Below are 21,276 nucleotides of genomic sequence, written 5' to 3' on the forward strand. Positions count from 1 at the left end.
GGGACCTGACTTTTCAGATCTCCCTCAAACTGAAGCTGCATTTCAACAGGGTCTCTTGCTGATGCGGGTTTCTTCAGGAAGGCCGGGGCGGGGCTGGGGGGACAGGTGGGGAACAGACTGAGTGCCTGATCTCCTCTTTGGCCGGGCCAGCGTAGCATCCTGTGCCGCGGGAGAGAGCACCGTAGAAACTCTCCGCAGAACAGAGGTATGTCTGTGGCCACGTAACCACAGCGGAACCGAGTCTGGCGCATTAGTACTCACAGCGGGTTCTTCCTGCTCATGACGAGGCCCTTCTAGCTTGGACCCAGCTGTGGCGCCGTGGTACCTTGACCCTTCAAACGCTTCCTGGCACCTCGACCCTTTGGACGCTCCGGAGCAGCGAAAGCAGCGATTTGAAAAGAAAAAAAGCGTTAGCAATTCCTGCGGGCCTGCTTCTTCCTCCTCATCACTTGAGTCTTGCATCCGAGTAGGCCCTTCCAACCTTGACCCTTTCAGGACAGCCTAGTGATGAGCTGAGCAACCCCCGTGAAGGGCAGGATTCCCTAGCATGTGTCAAAAGCAGCGCTAAAGTGAGCCATCCCTCAGAGCTGAGACCTGAGTCGGATCTGTGGACCTCAGTAAGAAGCCAGTTGGCCTCTTTCTGAACTACAGGGTAGCTACTAAAATGGGGTACCTGGTATAGTTGCTACCAGTTTTACCCTTGTGTTACCAAACTGGTCTGCTCTGGACTTGTTTTGGGGGGCATTTCCACAAAGAGATCCATTAGCCTAAATAACCTGACCTGTTTCTGGGTGCGAAATTGAAAACATTTGTCTTTGTCCTAAGAACTCGGATGTGGTCAGACTAGCGTGAGAGGGAAAACAAACGGGGATGATACGCTGCCGTTTTCTACACATGTTAGGTGTGCCAGATGCAAGCAGGAATTAGCAATCACCTCCACACCTTTGGCTATGGAAACTGCAAACCGGAGGCCTTGAATTTTGTTTTTGCTCATTCTTATCGATCCCATATTTTTCCAGTGGTCTTCTTCGTTCATACGAATTAGATGTATCACCTGCCTAATGTGGAATGCCTCAAAGTACACTTGTGTATTTCATATGCCTACTCCTTCATTTTCGGAATGTCTGTATAAGGTTTTCTTTAAATCATTCCACATTGTTTTATTACGAAACAAATTGTTTACAATGTCCTGCCAGTTTACCCACTTCTGCGGGATTCCAAGCAGCAGGACCTCAAACCTCTGGATTGTTCATGGTTAACAACTCGGGTGAACCACAGCGCGGGGCTCCCACGTAACCACGACCCGCGGCTCAGTGACAAACCACGCCCGACCCGTACTCTGGGTTGTCGTTATGTGCAAAGCGTGTCTTTATCTGCCTTCGGGGATCAGCCGAAGGTGGTTCAATTTGTTTTGCCGCCCTGTGAAGTGAGCACAGACCTGGTTCTGATCACTGATGGAAGGTCTGGTGCGACTTACAGCGGAGCTGCTTTATACGTGGAACGCGTGGCAACACAGCACTTCGTACTGGAGGCAATTAATGCAGGCTAGAGCTAATTCAGAAGTTCAGTTCAGCTTAATACATCAGTGCTCGCAGACACATCATGAGAAAAGCTAAGAATGTTTAACTACAAGCACCCCATAGAGCTGGATGTGGGAGTGTAAGCGAGCAAAGGCTTGAGACGTGGTTCACAGCAACCGTTCCGTTTCCGTTGAAAGAGACGTCTACAAGACTAAGGACAGCAAAGTGCATGATGGGACCCGGATTCTTCATGCTGTAATGACTCAGCAGTTCGGACGATCTGTTCAAGCCAAGTTCCAACGTGTGAAATTTAAACGACCGATGTCCACTCCGGCGTCTCGTGCTGAGTTCCGTCTCCGGCGTTTCTCTGTTGCAAGATAGCCACTTCGAGGTCTGTTACCGAATGACCTGGAACGCTGAAAGGCTTCTCCACAGGTCGGCCGGGGACACGACCGGACGCCGCCATACAGCTCCACGATGGACGCGGAACTACCTCCTCGTACCAAAACCCGCAGACCGCCATGCATCCCTACACGCCTCAAGCTAGCCACCTGGACGCACCACACGAGCCGTTGTCTACAGCCAGGCCCTGCGATACAAGTGCACCGCCTCCTGTCCCTCTGACACAGACTCAACCCTACAGGACCACCCTAAACAGGCCAACCACACGGCAACCCTTGCTGCCTCGCAACTAACACCGCTACCGGCAAACTGTGGAGGAGCCTTTCAGCGCTTCAGGACATTCTGGAACAATCCTCCGAGTGCTTGCCTTGCAACGGAGAAACTAGGGAGGCAGAATCCAGCCTCAGGCCGCACAGCACACATTCGTTGTGAAGTTCCGCACCTTGGAACTTGGCTTGAACGCGTCGGCTGAATGGGTGAGTCATTACGGTGTGCAGAGCCCAAGTGCCGCCTTGCGGGTCGCTTTCCTTGCTATTGTAGACGTTTCTTTACCTGGAAATGGAAGGGTTGCTGTACCTGTCACCGAGTTTCCCAGCCGGAACCTATCCATTCCTCTATCTGACTGAGTGGCTTAGGCCCACGAGGCGCGCGTGCCTTAGTAATCAAAAAACTGTTCGTCCTTAAGGTGCCACAGATTCTTTTTCAGGAAGAAGCTACCATGTTCCCATGAAGAGGAGGCCTTACAGGCTTGTGTGACCCCCAGCTCAAAGCACAGCGACCCCCATGAAGAGGATGGTTCCGTGAATTCAGTGAAGGCGGGGCTAACCCAGGCCAGCCCCATGAAGGGCAGTTGCCGGCCAAGTGTGTAACGCAGCAGTGAGGAGAAGTATCCCCATAAAGAGGTGGCTTCTCAGGGATCTCTTAGGCAGAGTTCGAATCGTGGCCAGCCCCATGAAGAGGCGGCTTGCCAGGCAACTCAGAACCCCAGCTCGGAGCACAGCCAGCCCCATCAGGAGGACGATTCCGTGACTTACCTGATGGCGGCTCTACCCAGCAGAGGAAGCGCCCACGTGGTCTTCGGCCGGCCCAGCCAAAGCAGTGTCCTGGGCCCGTATGTGGAGGAGGCAGGCCCGCTGGGGCTGAGGAGTGAAAACGCACAATTACACAGAAGGAGGAACAAAACACCAGAACGTACACAGGGTAGAAGTCACTAATGTCCATATCCATAGAGGGACCTGACTTTTCAGATCTCCCTCAAACTGAAGCTGCATTTCAACAGGGTCTCTTGCTGATGCGGGTTTCTTCAGGAAGGCCGGGGCGGGGCTGGGGGGACAGGTGGGGAACAGACTGAGTGCCTGATCTCCTCTTTGGCCGGGCCAGCGTAGCATCCTGTGCCGCGGGAGAGAGCACCGTAGAAACTCTCCGCAGAACAGAGGTATGTCTGTGGCCACGTAACCACAGCGGAACCGAGTCTGGCGCATTAGTACTCACAGCGGGTTCTTCCTGCTCATGACGAGGCCCTTCTAGCTTGGACCCAGCTGTGGCGCCGTGGTACCTTGACCCTTCAAACGCTTCCTGGCACCTCGACCCTTTGGACGCTCCGGAGCAGCGAAAGCAGCGATTTGAAAAGAAAAAAAGCGTTAGCAATTCCTGCGGGCCTGCTTCTTCCTCCTCATCACTTGAGTCTTGCATCCGAGTAGGGCCTTCCAACCTTGACCCTTTCAGGACAGCCTAGTGATGAGCTGAGCAACCCCCGTGAAGGGCAGGATTCCCTAGCATGTGTCAAAAGCAGCGCTAAAGTGAGCCATCCCTCAGAGCTGAGACCTGAGTCGGATCTGTGGACCTCAGTAAGAAGCCAGTTGGCCTCTTTCTGAACTACAGGGTAGCTACTAAAATGGGGTACCTGGTATAGTTGCTACCAGTTTTACCCTTGTGTTACCAAACTGGTCTGCTCTGGACTTGTTTTGGGGGGCATTTCCACAAAGAGATCCATTAGCCTAAATAACCTGACCTGTTTCTGGGTGCGAAATTGAAAACATTTGTCTTTGTCCTAAGAACTCGGATGTGGTCAGACTAGCGTGAGAGGGAAAACAAACGGGGATGATACGCTGCCGTTTTCTACACATGTTAGGTGTGCCAGATGCAAGCAGGAATTAGCAATCACCTCCACACCTTTGGCTATGGAAACTGCAAACCGGAGGCCTTGAATTTTGTTTTTGCTCATTCTTATCGATCCCATATTTTTCCAGTGGTCTTCTTCGTTCATACGAATTAGATTTATCACCTGCCTAATGTGGAATGTCTCAAAGTACACTTGTGTATTTCATATGCCTACTCCTTCATTTTCGGAATGTCTGTATAAGGTTTTCTTTAAATCATTCCACATTGTTTTATTACGAAACAAATTGTTTACAATGTCCTGCCAGTTTACCCACTTCTGCGGGATTCCAAGCAGCAGGACCTCAAACCTCTGGATTGTTCATGGTTAACAACTCGGGTGAACCACAGCGCGGGGCTCCCACGTAACCACGACCCGCGGCTCAGTGACAAACCACGCCCGACCCGTACTCTGGGTTGTCGTTATGTGCAAAGCGTGTCTTTATCTGCCTTCGGGGATCAGCCGAAGGTGGTTCAGTTTGTTTTGCCGCCCTGTGAAGTGAGCACAGACCTGGTTCTGATCACTGATGGAAGGTCTGGTGCGACTTACAGCGGAGCTGCTTTATACGTGGAACGCGTGGCAACACAGCACTTCGTACTGGAGGCAATTAATGCAGGCTAGAGCTAATTCAGAAGTTCAGTTCAGCTTAATACATCAGTGCTCGCAGACACATCATGAGAAAAGCTAAGAATGTTTAACTACAAGCACCCCATAGAGCTGGATGTGGGAGTGTAAGCGAGCAAAGGCTTGAGACGTGGTTCACAGCAACCGTTCCGTTTCCGTTGAAAGAGACGTCTACAAGACTAAGGACAGCAAAGTGCATGATGGGACCCGGATTCTTCATGCTGTAATGACTCAGCAGCTCGGACGATCTGTTCAAGCCAAGTTCCAACGTGTGAAATTTAAACGACCGATGTCCACTCCGGCGTCTCGTGCTGAGTTCCGTCTCCGGCGTTTCTCTGTTGCAAAATAGCCACTTCGAGGTCTGTTACCGAATGACCTGGAACGCTGAAAGGCTTCTCCACAGGTCGGCCGGGGACACGACCGGACGCCGCCATACAGCTCCACGATGGACACGGAACTACCTCCTCGTACCAAAACCCGCAGACCGCCATGCATCCCTACACGCCTCAAGCTAGCCACCTGGACGCACCACACGAGCCGTTGTCTACAGCCAGGCCCTGCGATACAAGTGCACCGCCTCCTGTCCCTCTGACACAGACTCAACCCTACAGGACCACCCTAAACAGGCCAACCACACGGCAACCCTTGCTGCCTCGCAACTAACACCGCTACCGGCAAACTGTGGAGGAGCCTTTCAGCGCTTCAGGACATTCTGGAACAATCCTCCGAGTGCTTGCCTTGCAACGGAGAAACTAGGGAGGCAGAATCCAGCCTCAGGCCGCACAGCACACATTCGTTGTGAAGTTCCGCACCTTGGAACTTGGCTTGAACGCGTCGGCTGAATGGGTGAGTCATTACGGTGTGCAGAGCCCAAGTGCCGCCTTGCGGGTCGCTTTCCTTGCTATTGTAGACGTTTCTTTACCTGGAAATGGAAGGGTTGCTGTACCTGTCACCGAGTTTCCCAGCCGGAACCTATCCATTCCTCTATCTGACTGAGTGGCTTAGGCCCACGAGGCGCGCGTGCCTTAGTAATCAAAAAACTGTTCGTCCTTAAGGTGCCACAGATTCTTTTTCAGGAAGAAGCTACCATGTTCCCATGAAGAGGAGGCCTTACAGGCTTGTGTGACCCCCAGCTCAAAGCACAGCGACCCCCATGAAGAGGATGGTTCCGTGAATTCAGTGAAGGCGGGGCTAACCCAGGCCAGCCCCATGAAGGGCAGTTGCCGGCCAAGTGTGTAACGCAGCAGTGAGGAGAAGTATCCCCATAAAGAGGTGGCTTCTCAGGGATCTCTTAGGCAGAGTTCGAATCGTGGCCAGCCCCATGAAGAGGCGGCTTGCCAGGCAACTCAGAACCCCAGCTCGGAGCACAGCCAGCCCCATCAGGAGGACGATTCCGTGACTTACCTGATGGCGGCTCTACCCAGCAGAGGAAGCGCCCACGTGGTCTTCGGCCGGCCCAGCCAAAGCAGTGTCCTGGGCCCGTATGTGGAGGAGGCAGGCCCGCTGGGGCTGAGGAGTGAAAACGCACAATTACACAGAAGGAGGAACAAAACACCAGAACGTACACAGGGTAGAAGTCACTAATGTCCATATCCATAGAGGGACCTGACTTTTCAGATCTCCCTCAAACTGAAGCTGCATTTCAACAGGGTCTCTTGCTGATGCGGGTTTCTTCAGGAAGGCCGGGGCGGGGCTGGGGGGACAGGTGGGGAACAGACTGAGTGCCTGATCTCCTCTTTGGCCGGGCCAGCGTAGCATCCTGTGCCGCGGGAGAGAGCACCGTAGAAACTCTCCGCAGAACAGAGGTATGTCTGTGGCCACGTAACCACAGCGGAACCGAGTCTGGCGCATTAGTACTCACAGCGGGTTCTTCCTGCTCATGACGAGGCCCTTCTAGCTTGGACCCAGCTGTGGCGCCGTGGTACCTTGACCCTTCAAACGCTTCCTGGCACCTCGACCCTTTGGACGCTCCGGAGCAGCGAAAGCAGCGATTTGAAAAGAAAAAAAGCGTTAGCAATTCCTGCGGGCCTGCTTCTTCCTCCTCATCACTTGAGTCTTGCATCCGAGTAGGCCCTTCCAACCTTGACCCTTTCAGGACAGCCTAGTGATGAGCTGAGCAACCCCCGTGAAGGGCAGGATTCCCTAGCATGTGTCAAAAGCAGCGCTAAAGTGAGCCATCCCTCAGAGCTGAGACCTGAGTCGGATCTGTGGACCTCAGTAAGAAGCCAGTTGGCCTCTTTCTGAACTACAGGGTAGCTACTAAAATGGGGTACCTGGTATAGTTGCTACCAGTTTTACCCTTGTGTTACCAAACTGGTCTGCTCTGGACTTGTTTTGGGGGGCATTTCCACAAAGAGATCCATTAGCCTAAATAACCTGACCTGTTTCTGGGTGCGAAATTGAAAACATTTGTCTTTGTCCTAAGAACTCGGATGTGGTCAGACTAGCGTGAGAGGGAAAACAAACGGGGATGATACGCTGCCGTTTTCTACACATGTTAGGTGTGCCAGATGCAAGCAGGAATTAGCAATCACCTCCACACCTTTGGCTATGGAAACTGCAAACCGGAGGCCTTGAATTTTGTTTTTGCTCATTCTTATCGATCCCATATTTTTCCAGTGGTCTTCTTCGTTCATACGAATTAGATGTATCACCTGCCTAATGTGGAATGTCTCAAAGTACACTTGTGTATTTCATATGCCTACTCCTTCATTTTCGGAATGTCTGTATAAGGTTTTCTTTAAATCATTCCACATTGTTTTATTACAAAACAAATTGTTTACAATGTCCTGCCAGTTTACCCACTTCTGCGGGATTCCAAGCAGCAGGACCTCAAACCTCTGGATTGTTCATGGTTAACAACTCGGGTGAACCACAGCGCGGGGCTCCCACGTAACCACGACCCGCGGCTCAGTGACAAACCACGCCCGACCCGTACTCTGGGTTGTCGTTATGTGCAAAGCGTGTCTTTATCTGCCTTCGGGGATCAGCCGAAGGTGGTTCAATTTGTTTTGCCGCCCTGTGAAGTGAGCACAGACCTGGTTCTGATCACTGATGGAAGGTCTGGTGCGACTTACAGCGGAGCTGCTTTATACGTGGAACGCGTGGCAACACAGCACTTCGTACTGGAGGCAATTAATGCAGGCTAGAGCTAATTCAGAAGTTCAGTTCAGCTTAATACATCAGTGCTCGCAGACACATCATGAGAAAAGCTAAGAATGTTTAACTACAAGCACCCCATAGAGCTGGATGTGGGAGTGTAAGCGAGCAAAGGCTTGAGACGTGGTTCACAGCAACCGTTCCGTTTCCGTTGAAAGAGACGTCTACAAGACTAAGGACAGCAAAGTGCATGATGGGACCCGGATTCTTCATGCTGTAATGACTCAGCAGTTCGGACGATCTGTTCAAGCCAAGTTCCAACGTGTGAAATTTAAACGACCGATGTCCACTCCGGCGTCTCGTGCTGAGTTCCGTCTCCGGCGTTTCTCTGTTGCAAGATAGCCACTTCGAGGTCTGTTACCGAATGACCTGGAACGCTGAAAGGCTTCTCCACAGGTCGGCCGGGGACACGACCGGACGCCGCCATACAGCTCCACGATGGACGCGGAACTACCTCCTCGTACCAAAACCCGCAGACCGCCATGCATCCCTACACGCCTCAAGCTAGCCACCTGGACGCACCACACGAGCCGTTGTCTACAGCCAGGCCCTGCGATACAAGTGCACCGCCTCCTGTCCCTCTGACACAGACTCAACCCTACAGGACCACCCTAAACAGGCCAACCACACGGCAACCCTTGCTGCCTCGCAACTAACACCGCTACCGGCAAACTGTGGAGGAGCCTTTCAGCGCTTCAGGACATTCTGGAACAATCCTCCGAGTGCTTGCCTTGCAACGGAGAAACTAGGGAGGCAGAATCCAGCCTCAGGCCGCACAGCACACATTCGTTGTGAAGTTCCGCACCTTGGAACTTGGCTTGAACGCGTCGGCTGAATGGGTGAGTCATTACGGTGTGCAGAGCCCAAGTGCCGCCTTGCGGGTCGCTTTCCTTGCTATTGTAGACGTTTCTTTACCTGGAAATGGAAGGGTTGCTGTACCTGTCACCGGGTTTCCCAGCCGGAACCTATCCATTCCTCTATCTGACTGAGTGGCTTAGGCCCACGAGGCGCGCGTGCCTTAGTAATCAAAAAACTGTTCGTCCTTAAGGTGCCACAGATTCTTTTTCAGGAAGAAGCTACCATGTTCCCATGAAGAGGAGGCCTTACAGGCTTGTGTGACCCCCAGCTCAAAGCACAGCGACCCCCATGAAGAGGATGGTTCCGTGAATTCAGTGAAGGCGGGGCTAACCCAGGCCAGCCCCATGAAGGGCAGTTGCCGGCCAAGTGTGTAACGCAGCAGTGAGGAGAAGTATCCCCATAAAGAGGTGGCTTCTCAGGGATCTCTTAGGCAGAGTTCGAATCGTGGCCAGCCCCATGAAGAGGCGGCTTGCCAGGCAACTCAGAACCCCAGCTCGGAGCACAGCCAGCCCCATCAGGAGGACGATTCCGTGACTTACCTGATGGCGGCTCTACCCAGCAGAGGAAGCGCCCACGTGGTCTTCGGCCGGCCCAGCCAAAGCAGTGTCCTGGGCCCGTATGTGGAGGAGGCAGGCCCGCTGGGGCTGAGGAGTGAAAACGCACAATTACACAGAAGGAGGAACAAAACACCAGAACGTACACAGGGTAGAAGTCACTAATGTCCATATCCATAGAGGGACCTGACTTTTCAGATCTCCCTCAAACTGAAGCTGCATTTCAACAGGGTCTCTTGCTGATGCGGGTTTCTTCAGGAAGGCCGGGGCGGGGCTGGGGGGACAGGTGGGGAACAGACTGAGTGCCTGATCTCCTCTTTGGCCGGGCCAGCGTAGCATCCTGTGCCGCGGGAGAGAGCACCGTAGAAACTCTCCGCAGAACAGAGGTATGTCTGTGGCCACGTAACCACAGCGGAACCGAGTCTGGCGCATTAGTACTCACAGCGGGTTCTTCCTGCTCATGACGAGGCCCTTCTAGCTTGGACCCAGCTGTGGCGCCGTGGTACCTTGACCCTTCAAACGCTTCCTGGCACCTCGACCCTTTGGACGCTCCGGAGCAGCGAAAGCAGCGATTTGAAAAGAAAAAAAGCGTTAGCAATTCCTGCGGGCCTGCTTCTTCCTCCTCATCACTTGAGTCTTGCATCTGAGTAGGGCCTTCCAACCTTGACCCTTTCAGGACAGCCTAGTGATGAGCTGAGCAACCCCCGTGAAGGGCAGGATTCCCTAGCATGTGTCAAAAGCAGCGCTAAAGTGAGCCATCCCTCAGAGCTGAGACCTGAGTCGGATCTGTGGACCTCAGTAAGAAGCCAGTTGGCCTCTTTCTGAACTACAGGGTAGCTACTAAAATGGGGTACCTGGTATAGTTGCTACCAGTTTTACCCTTGTGTTACCAAACTGGTCTGCTCTGGACTTGTTTTGGGGGGCATTTCCACAAAGAGATCCATTAGCCTAAATAACCTGACCTGTTTCTGGGTGCGAAATTGAAAACATTTGTCTTTGTCCTAAGAACTCGGATGTGGTCAGACTAGCGTGAGAGGGAAAACAAACGGGGATGATACGCTGCCGTTTTCTACACATGTTAGGTGTGCCAGATGCAAGCAGGAATTAGCAATCACCTCCACACCTTTGGCTATGGAAACTGCAAACCGGAGGCCTTGAATTTTGTTTTTGCTCATTCTTATCGATCCCATATTTTTCCAGTGGTCTTCTTCGTTCATACGAATTAGATTTATCACCTGCCTAATGTGGAATGTCTCAAAGTACACTTGTGTATTTCATATGCCTACTCCTTCATTTTCGGAATGTCTGTATAAGGTTTTCTTTAAATCATTCCACATTGTTTTATTACGAAACAAATTGTTTACAATGTCCTGCCAGTTTACCCACTTCTGCGGGATTCCAAGCAGCAGGACCTCAAACCTCTGGATTGTTCATGGTTAACAACTCGGGTGAACCACAGCGCGGGGCTCCCACGTAACCACGACCCGCGGCTCAGTGACAAACCACGCCCGACCCGTACTCTGGGTTGTCGTTATGTGCAAAGCGTGTCTTTATCTGCCTTCGGGGATCAGCCGAAGGTGGTTCAGTTTGTTTTGCCGCCCTGTGAAGTGAGCACAGACCTGGTTCTGATCACTGATGGAAGGTCTGGTGCGACTTACAGCGGAGCTGCTTTATACGTGGAACGCGTGGCAACACAGCACTTCGTACTGGAGGCAATTAATGCAGGCTAGAGCTAATTCAGAAGTTCAGTTCAGCTTAATACATCAGTGCTCGCAGACACATCATGAGAAAAGCTAAGAATGTTTAACTACAAGCACCCCATAGAGCTGGATGTGGGAGTGTAAGCGAGCAAAGGCTTGAGACGTGGTTCACAGCAACCGTTCCGTTTCCGTTGAAAGAGACGTCTACAAGACTAAGGACAGCAAAGTGCATGATGGGACCCGGATTCTTCATGCTGTAATGACTCAGCAGTTCGGACGATCTGTTCAAGCCAAGTTCCAACGTGTGAAATTTAAACGACCGATGTCCACTCCGGCGTCTCGTGCTGAGTTCCGTCTCCGGCGTTTCTCTGTTGCAAGATAGCCACTTCGAGGTCTGTTACCGAATGACCTGGAACGCTGAAAGGCTTCTCCACAGGTCGGCCGGGGACACGACCGGACGCCGCCATACAGCTCCACGATGGACGCGGAACTACCTCCTCGTACCAAAACCCGCAGACCGCCATGCATCCCTACACGCCTCAAGCTAGCCACCTGGACGCACCACACGAGCCGTTGTCTACAGCCAGGCCCTGCGATACAAGTGCACCGCCTCCTGTCCCTCTGACACAGACTCAACCCTACAGGACCACCCTAAACAGGCCAACCACACGGCAACCCTTGCTGCCTCGCAACTAACACCGCTACCGGCAAACTGTGGAGGAGCCTTTCAGCGCTTCAGGACATTCTGGAACAATCCTCCGAGTGCTTGCCTTGCAACGGAGAAACTAGGGAGGCAGAATCCAGCCTCAGGCCGCACAGCACACATTCGTTGTGAAGTTCCGCACCTTGGAACTTGGCTTGAACGCGTCGGCTGAATGGGTGAGTCATTACGGTGTGCAGAGCCCAAGTGCCGCCTTGCGGGTCGCTTTCCTTGCTATTGTAGACGTTTCTTTACCTGGAAATGGAAGGGTTGCTGTACCTGTCACCGGGTTTCCCAGCCGGAACCTATCCATTCCTCTATCTGACTGAGTGGCTTAGGCCCACGAGGCGCGCGTGCCTTAGTAATCAAAAAACTGTTCGTCCTTAAGGTGCCACAGATTCTTTTTCAGGAAGAAGCTACCATGTTCCCATGAAGAGGAGGCCTTACAGGCTTGTGTGACCCCCAGCTCAAAGCACAGCGACCCCCATGAAGAGGATGGTTCCGTGAATTCAGTGAAGGCGGGGCTAACCCAGGCCAGCCCCATGAAGGGCAGTTGCCGGCCAAGTGTGTAACGCAGCAGTGAGGAGAAGTATCCCCATAAAGAGGTGGCTTCTCAGGGATCTCTTAGGCAGAGTTCGAATCGTGGCCAGCCCCATGAAGAGGCGGCTTGCCAGGCAACTCAGAACCCCAGCTCGGAGCACAGCCAGCCCCATCAGGAGGACGATTCCGTGACTTACCTGATGGCGGCTCTACCCAGCAGAGGAAGCGCCCACGTGGTCTTCGGCCGGCCCAGCCAAAGCAGTGTCCTGGGCCCGTATGTGGAGGAGGCAGGCCCGCTGGGGCTGAGGAGTGAAAACGCACAATTACACAGAAGGAGGAACAAAACACCAGAACGTACACAGGGTAGAAGTCACTAATGTCCATATCCATAGAGGGACCTGACTTTTCAGATCTCCCTCAAACTGAAGCTGCATTTCAACAGGGTCTCTTGCTGATGCGGGTTTCTTCAGGAAGGCCGGGGCGGGGCTGGGGGGACAGGTGGGGAACAGACTGAGTGCCTGATCTCCTCTTTGGCCGGGCCAGCGTAGCATCCTGTGCCGCGGGAGAGAGCACCGTAGAAACTCTCCGCAGAACAGAGGTATGTCTGTGGCCACGTAACCACAGCGGAACCGAGTCTGGCGCATTAGTACTCACAGCGGGTTCTTCCTGCTCATGACGAGGCCCTTCTAGCTTGGACCCAGCTGTGGCGCCGTGGTACCTTGACCCTTCAAACGCTTCCTGGCACCTCGACCCTTTGGACGCTCCGGAGCAGCGAAAGCAGCGATTTGAAAAGAAAAAAAGCGTTAGCAATTCCTGCGGGCCTGCTTCTTCCTCCTCATCACTTGAGTCTTGCATCTGAGTAGGGCCTTCCAACCTTGACCCTTTCAGGACAGCCTAGTGATGAGCTGAGCAACCCCCGTGAAGGGCAGGATTCCCTAGCATGTGTCAAAAGCAGCGCTAAAGTGAGCCATCCCTCAGAGCTGAGACCTGAGTCGGATCTGTGGACCTCAGTAAGAAGCCAGTTGGCCTCTTTCTGAACTACAGGGTAGCTACTAAAATGGGGTACCTGGTATAGTTGCTACCAGTTTTACCCTTGTGTTACCAAACTGGTCTGCTCTGGACTTGTTTTGGGGGGCATTTCCACAAAGAGATCCATTAGCCTAAATAACCTGACCTGTTTCTGGGTGCGAAATTGAAAACATTTGTCTTTGTCCTAAGAACTCGGATGTGGTCAGACTAGCGTGAGAGGGAAAACAAACGGGGATGATACGCTGCCGTTTTCTACACATGTTAGGTGTGCCACATGCAAGCAGGAATTAGCAATCACCTCCACACCTTTGGCTATGGAAACTGCAAACCGGAGGCCTTGAATTTTGTTTTTGCTCATTCTTATCGATCCCATATTTTTCCAGTGGTCTTCTTCGTTCATACGAATTAGATTTATCACCTGCCTAATGTGGAATGTCTCAAAGTACACTTGTGTATTTCATATGCCTACTCCTTCATTTTCGGAATGTCTGTATAAGGTTTTCTTTAAATCATTCCACATTGTTTTATTACGAAACAAATTGTTTACAATGTCCTGCCAGTTTACCCACTTCTGCGGGATTCCAAGCAGCAGGACCTCAAACCTCTGGATTGTTCATGGTTAACAACTCGGGTGAACCACAGCGCGGGGCTCCCACCTAACCACGACCCGCGGCTCAGTGACAAACCACGCCCGACCCGTACTCTGGGTTGTCGTTATGTGCAAAGCGTGTCTTTATCTGCCTTCGGGGATCAGCCGAAGGTGGTTCAGTTTGTTTTGCCGCCCTGTGAAGTGAGCACAGACCTGGTTCTGATCACTGATGGAAGGTCTGGTGCGACTTACAGCGGAGCTGCTTTATACGTGGAACGCGTGGCAACACAGCACTTCGTACTGGAGGCAATTAATGCAGGCTAGAGCTAATTCAGAAGTTCAGTTCAGCTTAATACATCAGTGCTCGCAGACACATCATGAGAAAAGCTAAGAATGTTTAACTACAAGCACCCCATAGAGCTGGATGTGGGAGTGTAAGCGAGCAAAGGCTTGAGACGTGGTTCACAGCAACCGTTCCGTTTCCGTTGAAAGAGACGTCTACAAGACTAAGGACAGCAAAGTGCATGATGGGACCCGGATTCTTCATGCTGTAATGACTCAGCAGCTCGGACGATCTGTTCAAGCCAAGTTCCAACGTGTGAAATTTAAACGACCGATGTCCACTCCGGCGTCTCGTGCTGAGTTCCGTCTCCGGCGTTTCTCTGTTGCAAAATAGCCACTTCGAGGTCTGTTACCGAATGACCTGGAACGCTGAAAGGCTTCTCCACAGGTCGGCCGGGGACACGACCGGACGCCGCCATACAGCTCCACGATGGACACGGAACTACCTCCTCGTACCAAAACCCGCAGACCGCCATGCATCCCTACACGCCTCAAGCTAGCCACCTGGACGCACCACACGAGCCGTTGTCTACAGCCAGGCCCTGCGATACAAGTGCACCGCCTCCTGTCCCTCTGACACAGACTCAACCCTACAGGACCACCCTAAACAGGCCAACCACACGGCAACCCTTGCTGCCTCGCAACTAACACCGCTACCGGCAAACTGTGGAGGAGCCTTTCAGCGCTTCAGGACATTCTGGAACAATCCTCCGAGTGCTTGCCTTGCAACGGAGAAACTAGGGAGGCAGAATCCAGCCTCAGGCCGCACAGCACACATTCGTTGTGAAGTTCCGCACCTTGGAACTTGGCTTGAACGCGTCGGCTGAATGGGTGAGTCATTACGGTGTGCAGAGCCCAAGTGCCGCCTTGCGGGTCGCTTTCCTTGCTATTGTAGACGTTTCTTTACCTGGAAATGGAAGGGTTGCTGTACCTGTCACCGAGTTTCCCAGCCGGAACCTATCCATTCCTCTATCTGACTGAGTGGCTTAGGCCCACGAGGCGCGCGCGCCTTAGTAATCAAAAAACTGTTCGCCCTTAAGGTGCCACAGATTCTTTTTCAGGAAGAAGCTACCATGTTCCCATGAAGAGGAGGCCTTACAGGCTTGTGTGACCCCCAGCTCAAAGCACAGCGACCCCCATGAAGAGGATGGTTCCGTGAATTCAGTGAAGGCGGGGCTAACCCAGGCCAGCCCCATGAAGGGCAGTTGCCGGCCAAGTGTGTAACGCAGCAGTGAGGAGAAGTATCCCCATAAAGAGGTGGCTTCTCAGGGATCTCTTAGGCAGAGTTCGAATCGTGGCCAGCCCCATGAAGAGGCGGCTTGCCAGGCAACTCAGAACCCCAGCTCGGAGCACAGCCAGCCCCATCAGGAGGACGATTCCGTGACTTACCTGATGGCGGCTCTACCCAGCAGAGGAAGCGCCCACGTGGTCTTCGGCCGGCCCAGCCAAAGCAGTGTCCTGGGCCCGTATGTGGAGGAGGCAGGCCCGCTGGGGCTGAGGAGTGAAAACGCACAATTACACAGAAGGAGGAACAAAACACCAGAACGTACACAGGGTAGAAGTCACTAATGTCCATATCCATAGAGGGACCTGACTTTTCAGATCTCCCTCAAACTGAAGCTGCATTTCAACAGGGTCTCTTGCTGATGCGGGTTTCTTCAGGAAGGCCGGGGCGGGGCTGGGGGGACAGGTGGGGAACAGACTGAGTGCCTGATCTCCTCTTTGGCCGGGCCAGCGTAGCATCCTGTGCCGCGGGAGAGAGCACCGTAGAAACTCTCCGCAGAACAGAGGTATGTCTGTGGCCACGTAACCACAGCGGAACCGAGTCTGGCGCATTAGTACTCACAGCGGGTTCTTCCTGCTCATGACGAGGCCCTTCTAGCTTGGACCCAGCTGTGGCGCCGTGGTACCTTGACCCTTCAAACGCTTCCTGGCACCTCGACCCTTTGGACGCTCCGGAGCAGCGAAAGCAGCGATTTGAAAAGAAAAAAAGCGTTAGCAATTCCTGCGGGCCTGCTTCTTCCTCCTCATCACTTGAGTCTTGCATCCGAGTAGGGCCTTCCAACCTTGACCCTTTCAGGACAGCCTAGTGATGAGCTGAGCAACCCCCGTGAAGGGCAGGATTCCCTAGCATGTGTCAAAAGCAGCGCTAAAGTGAGCCATCCCTCAGAGCTGAGACCTGAGTCGGATCTGTGGACCTCAGTAAGAAGCCAGTTGGCCTCTTTCTGAACTACAGGGTAGCTACTAAAATGGGGTACCTGGTATAGTTGCTACCAGTTTTACCCTTGTGTTACCAAACTGGTCTGCTCTGGACTTGTTTTGGGGGGCATTTCCACAAAGAGATCCATTAGCCTAAATAACCTGACCTGTTTCTGGGTGCGAAATTGAAAACATTTGTCTTTGTCCTAAGAACTCGGATGTGGTCAGACTAGCGTGAGAGGGAAAACAAACGGGGATGATACGCTGCCGTTTTCTACACATGTTAGGTGTGCCAGATGCAAGCAGGAATTAGCAATCACCTCCACACCTTTGGCTATGGAAACTGCAAACCGGAGGCCTTGAATTTTGTTTTTGCTCATTCTTATCGATCCCATATTTTTCCAGTGGTCTTCTTCGTTCATACGAATTAGATTTATCACCTGCCTAATGTGGAATGTCTCAAAGTACACTTGTGTATTTCATATGCCTACTCCTTCATTTTCGGAATGTCTGTATAAGGTTTTCTTTAAATCATTCCACATTGTTTTATTACGAAACAAATTGTTTACAATGTCCTGCCAGTTTACCCACTTCTGCGGGATTCCAAGCAGCAGGACCTCAAACCTCTGGATTGTTCATGGTTAACAACTCGGGTGAACCACAGCGCGGGGCTCCCACGTAACCACGACCCGCGGCTCAGTGACAAACCACGCCCGACCCGTACTCTGGGTTGTCGTTATGTGCAAAGCGTGTCTTTATCTGCCTTCGGGGATCAGCCGAAGGTGGTTCAATTTGTTTTGCCGCCCTGTGAAGTGAGCACAGACCTGGTTCTGATCACTGATGGAAGGTCTGGTGCGACTTACAGCGGAGCTGCTTTATACGTGGAACGCGTGGCAACACAGCACTTCGTACTGGAGGCAATTAATGCAGGCTAGAGCTAATTCAGAAGTTCAGTTCAGCTTAATACATCAGTGCTCGCAGACACATCATGAGAAAAGCTAAGAATGTTTAACTACAAGCACCCCATAGAGCTGGATGTGGGAGTGTAAGCGAGCAAAGGCTTGAGACGTGGTTCACAGCAACCGTTCCGTTTCCGTTGAAAGAGACGTCTACAAGACTAAGGACAGCAAAGTGCATGATGGGACCCGGATTCTTCATGCTGTAATGACTCAGCAGTTCGGACGATCTGTTCAAGCCAAGTTCCAACGTGTGAAATTTAAACGACCGATGTCCACTCCGGCGTCTCGTGCTGAGTTCCGTCTCCGGCGTTTCTCTGTTGCAAGATAGCCACTTCGAGGTCTGTTACCGAATGACCTGGAACGCTGAAAGGCTTCTCCACAGGTCGGCCGGGGACACGACCGGACGCCGCCATACAGCTCCACGATGGACGCGGAACTACCTCCTCGTACCAAAACCCGCAGACCGCCATGCATCCCTACACGCCTCAAGCTAGCCACCTGGACGCACCACACGAGCCGTTGTCTACAGCCAGGCCCTGCGATACAAGTGCACCGCCTCCTGTCCCTCTGACACAGACTCAACCCTACAGGACCACCCTAAACAGGCCAACCACACGGCAACCCTTGCTGCCTCGCAACTAACACCGCTACCGGCAAACTGTGGAGGAGCCTTTCAGCGCTTCAGGACATTCTGGAACAATCCTCCGAGTGCTTGCCTTGCAACGGAGAAACTAGGGAGGCAGAATCCAGCCTCAGGCCGCACAGCACACATTCGTTGTGAAGTTCCGCACCTTGGAACTTGGCTTGAACGCGTCGGCTGAATGGGTGAGTCATTACGGTGTGCAGAGCCCAAGTGCCGCCTTGCGGGTCGCTTTCCTTGCTATTGTAGACGTTTCTTTACCTGGAAATGGAAGGGTTGCTGTACCTGTCACCGAGTTTCCCAGCCGGAACCTATCCATTCCTCTATCTGACTGAGTGGCTTAGGCCCACGAGGCGCGCGTGCCTTAGTAATCAAAAAACTGTTCGTCCTTAAGGTGCCACAGATTCTTTTTCAGGAAGAAGCTACCATGTTCCCATGAAGAGGAGGCCTTACAGGCTTGTGTGACCCCCAGCTCAAAGCACAACGACCCCCATGAAGAGGATGGTTCCGTGAATTCAGTGAAGGCGGGGCTAACCCAGGCCAGCCCCATGAAGGGCAGTTGCCAGCCAAGTGTGTAACGCAGCAGTGAGGAGAAGTATCCCCATAAAGAGGTGGCTTCTCAGGGATCTCTTAGGCAGAGTTCGAATCGTGGCCAGCCCCATGAAGAGGCGGCTTGCCAGGCAACTCAGAACCCCAGCTCGGAGCACAGCCAGCCCCATCAGGAGGACGATTCCGTGACTTACCTGATGGCGGCTCTACCCAGCAGAGGAAGCGCCCACGTGGTCTTCGGCCGGCCCAGCCAAAGCAGTGTCCTGGGCCCGTATGTGGAGGAGGCAGGCCCGCTGGGGCTGAGGAGTGAAAACGCACAATTACACAGAAGGAGGAACAAAACACCAGAACGTACACAGGGTAGAAGTCACTAATGTCCATATCCATAGAGGGACCTGACTTTTCAGATCTCCCTCAAACTGAAGCTGCATTTCAACAGGGTCTCTTGCTGATGCGGGTTTCTTCAGGAAGGCCGGGGCGGGGCTGGGGGGACAGGTGGGGAACAGACTGAGTGCCTGATCTCCTCTTTGGCCGGGCCAGCGTAGCATCCTGTGCCGCGGGAGAGAGCACCGTAGAAACTCTCCGCAGAACAGAGGTATGTCTGTGGCCACGTAACCACAGCGGAACCGAGTCTGGCGCATTAGTACTCACAGCGGGTTCTTCCTGCTCATGACGAGGCCCTTCTAGCTTGGACCCAGCTGTGGCGCCGTGGTACCTTGACCCTTCAAACGCTTCCTGGCACCTCGACCCTTTGGACGCTCCGGAGCAGCGAAAGCAGCGATTTGAAAAGAAAAAAAGCGTTAGCAATTCCTGCGGGCCTGCTTCTTCCTCCTCATCACTTGAGTCTTGCATCTGAGTAGGGCCTTCCAACCTTGACCCTTTCAGGACAGCCTAGTGATGAGCTGAGCAACCCCCGTGAAGGGCAGGATTCCCTAGCATGTGTCAAAAGCAGCGCTAAAGTGAGCCATCCCTCAGAGCTGAGACCTGAGTCGGATCTGTGGACCTCAGTAAGAAGCCAGTTGGCCTCTTTCTGAACTACAGGGTAGCTACTAAAATGGGGTACCTGGTATAGTTGCTACCAGTTTTACCCTTGTGTTACCAAACTGGTCTGCTCTGGACTTGTTTTGGGGGGCATTTCCACAAAGAGATCCATTAGCCTAAATAACCTGACCTGTTTCTGGGTGCGAAATTGAAAACATTTGTCTTTGTCCTAAGAACTCGGATGTGGTCAGACTAGCGTGAGAGGGAAAACAAACGGGGATGATACGCTGCCGTTTTCTACACATGTTAGGTGTGCCAGATGCAAGCAGGAATTAGCAATCACCTCCACACCTTTGGCTATGGAAACTGCAAACCGGAGGCCTTGAATTTTGTTTTTGCTCATTCTTATCGATCCCATATTTTTCCAGTGGTCTTCTTCGTTCATACGAATTAGATGTATCACCTGCCTAATGTGGAATGCCTCAAAGTACACTTGTGTATTTCATATGCCTACTCCTTCATTTTCGGAATGTCTGTATAAGGTTTTCTTTAAATCATTCCACATTGTTTTATTACGAAACAAATTGTTTACAATGTCCTGCCAGTTTACCCACTTCTGCGGGATTCCAAGCAGCAGGACCTCAAACCTCTGGATTGTTCATGGTTAACAACTCGGGTGAACCACAGCGCGGGGCTCCCACGTAACCACGACCCGCGGCTCAGTGACAAACCACGCCCGACCCGTACTCTGGGTTGTCGTTATGTGCAAAGCGTGTCTTTATCTGCCTTCGGGGATCAGCCGAAGGTGGTTCAGTTTGTTTTGCCGCCCTGTGAAGTGAGCACAGACCTGGTTCTGATCACTGATGGAAGGTCTGGTGCGACTTACAGCGGAGCTGCTTTATACGTGGAACGCGTGGCAACACAGCACTTCGTACTGGAGGCAATTAATGCAGGCTAGAGCTAATTCAGAAGTTCAGTTCAGCTTAATACATCAGTGCTCGCAGACACATCATGAGAAAAGCTAAGAATGTTTAACTACAAGCACCCCATAGAGCTGGATGTGGGAGTGTAAGCGAGCAAAGGCTTGAGACGTGGTTCACAGCAACCGTTCCGTTTCCGTTGAAAGAGACGTCTACAAGACTAAGGACAGCAAAGTGCATGATGGGACCCGGATTCTTCATGCTGTAATGACTCAACAGCTCGGACGATCTGTTCAAGCCAAGTTCCAACGTGTGAAATTTAAACGACCGATGTCCACTCCGGCGTCTCGTGCTGAGTTCCGTCTCCGGCGTTTCTCTGTTGCAAGATAGCCACTTCGAGGTCTGTTACCGAATGACCTGGAACGCTGAAAGGCTTCTCCACAGGTCGGCCGGGGACACGACCGGACGCCGCCATACAGCTCCACGATGGACGCGGAACTACCTCCTCGTACCAAAACCCGCAGACCGCCATGCATCCCTACACGCCTCAAGCTAGCCACCTGGACGCACCACACGAGCCGTTGTCTACAGCCAGGCCCTGCGATACAAGTGCACCGCCTCCTGTCCCTCTGACACAGACTCAACCCTACAGGACCACCCTAAACAGGCCAACCACACGGCAACCCTTGCTGCCTCGCAACTAACACCGCTACCGGCAAACTGTGGAGGAGCCTTTCAGCGCTTCAGGACATTCTGGAACAATCCTCCGAGTGCTTGCCTTGCAACGGAGAAACTAGGGAGGCAGAATCCAGCCTCAGGCCGCACAGCACACATTCGTTGTGAAGTTCCGCAC

Source organism: Heloderma suspectum, chromosome 17 (assembly GCF_057233095.1).
Source record: "Heloderma suspectum isolate Gila_16-S chromosome 17, 16-S_ref, whole genome shotgun sequence".
Taxonomy (NCBI): Eukaryota; Metazoa; Chordata; class Lepidosauria; order Squamata; family Helodermatidae; genus Heloderma; species Heloderma suspectum.